The following is a 2,302-nucleotide window of genomic DNA, read 5'->3' on the forward strand; positions in this document are numbered from 1 at the left end:
AGTTTTTTTTCGATTATTTATCGAAGTGGAAGTCATATTTTATCATCTTTAATACGCCATTTCGGATTTATTGTTAATTGGCTGGCAAAAGTAAAATAAGAATGAAAGTAAGAGGTTGCTAATGAAAAGAAAATGAGGGAAAAGCATTTTGGTTATGTTTTTGTGTAGCAAAACTGCAATCAGAGGTTGTAAGAAATGTCAACGAAAACACTAACAGCCGGTGTGAACAGCCTTCAGCCCACAATCCCAAAACACGTTTTCAAAGTGTTTTCGTTGTCGGTCAGAACATGGTATAAGAAACGGGGTAATTCCATAATTTTCCGTCTTTGTTTGATAAATAATTGCAAAAAATATGCGTTTTTTTCTGCTAAGAGTTTCATGAAGCTTCCGCAAATATCAACAGCACCAAATTTGTTTTTAAACATGGTTGACAACCGAAGAAAGCCTTTCTGTCTTTGAACATCCAATCAGCCAAACTACAAACATCTCGCCTTTTGTAATAGCATGATAGCCCAAAAAAAAATTCCAAGTTTATCCATTTCCATTTCCACTTTGTTTGCCGAAAGTTAACAAAATTGTAAAAGCTTACATTAAACCATAATTGGAAATTAATCAAAAATTTTTTGAGGTTATGCAAATAAGTCAGCTTGATAAAAAGTCACTTTTTTAAATTAGGACATAGGTTCTCACTTTTCCATTAAAATGTTTCTTTAATTATTCGAGCCACAGTATATACAGTATTAAACCTTTTTGAGTACTCCTCGGGGGTAAAATCTGATCAGGGTTGATAATGAGAAGGATCATGAATTTTGTTGATTCAGAGTAGTATACAAAATTATTCTGGTATGAAAGGGAGCAAAAACCGTACTATGGCAGAGTGGCACAAGTCATGACTGTGTAATAGTGCCCGAAACTATTGCAAAAGTGTAAAAACATTGCAAATTTTTGTCTATTATTATAGATACTAGTATAGATTATCATAGTTCAGTGTATAATTTGTTATATTACACCGCACATGATAATGAACTGTTAAATGTTGAAAACGCTTGTAACTTGTAGATCACTCAAACTTGGGTGTGCTTAATGGACTTTCTGGGCGGATGTGCTGGCAGTCATTGGGATCTGTATAGCTATACAAACCTTGTTGTTTTTTTAAATAAAGACTTAAATATATTCGGAAATTTAGAATTTGGCTTGATAAATTCACAAAAATTACGGTTTTCATAAATAATTTAATCTTACAATGGACTTTTTTTATTTTAAACTTACATTTCAGAAAACTCCATTCAATGCTATAATTACGATTTGAGTTTCCCAGTTTATAAAACACAAGCGTTATTTATGTACTTAACTATTGATATTATTCTTCATTACGCATGAATATCAGCATACATTAAAGATGAATATTATACTTAAGCTGTGTGCGAGTTTACCTAAATTTTAGTACCTAAACTAATATTCCACTGGGAGTTTCCAGCACTGCTACAATTTAGGAAAACAGCTGCTGAAACTGTGGAAGTTCGTTCGACAACCTAAATTGTTTGTTTTGGAATTGTTGCTTTTAATAAATATATCTAATGAATAATTTTGCGGTAGCTTTGGGACTATTTAATAATATAATAAATTTGCAACAGAAAAGGAGAATGTTCCATCCTGGCATCTATAAAAGAATCAGTTTGCTCTTCTGACCCTGCGAAATAATATATATCCATCGAATTACACATATACCTATCTGAATGCAAAAATCAAATAAATTTATACTTACATCTTTCTGAATATTTTCTTTTTTGTGCCATAGCAATGATAAAAATTATTTCAAACATCAAAAAATCGTTGTTCACTTAATCGCTCGCTCAAATATATTTGACTGTTCAATTTAGGTTGAAAAGTATGCTCGCAGAAAATCTAAATTGTTCCTATTCACTGCGTTACCGACACTTTCCAGTGATTTAGGATTTTTCTCTATTTAGGTAGCAATTTAGACGTACTCGCACACAGCCTTAACCTACATTTTGTTCATAAATAACACATAATTGTGTATATTTTATCCTCGAAATGTACCTTTTCTAATCGTGAGGCGAAATTCCCCACAGTAAGTGTTGCCGTGCGTGCCAAACGAACACGCTGCACACAACCCAAAAGTACTCCTCGGGGACCAAATGGTCAAAAACTGCGAAACGGTTTATTACTGTATATACTGTGATTCGAGCTTTATAAAAAATACACTTAAACTTAAGAAATAAACCGGTTGCGCAAACGACGTGTCAATAACGTTTTGAAAGTGTAACTTTGTTTGATTGCT

The sequence above is a fragment of the Rhagoletis zephyria genome, unplaced genomic scaffold, assembly GCF_001687245.7.
Source record: "Rhagoletis zephyria isolate East Lansing unplaced genomic scaffold, Rhagoletis_zephyria_1.1 Rzeph_scaffold_04649, whole genome shotgun sequence".
Lineage (NCBI taxonomy): Eukaryota > Metazoa > Arthropoda > Insecta > Diptera > Tephritidae > Rhagoletis > Rhagoletis zephyria.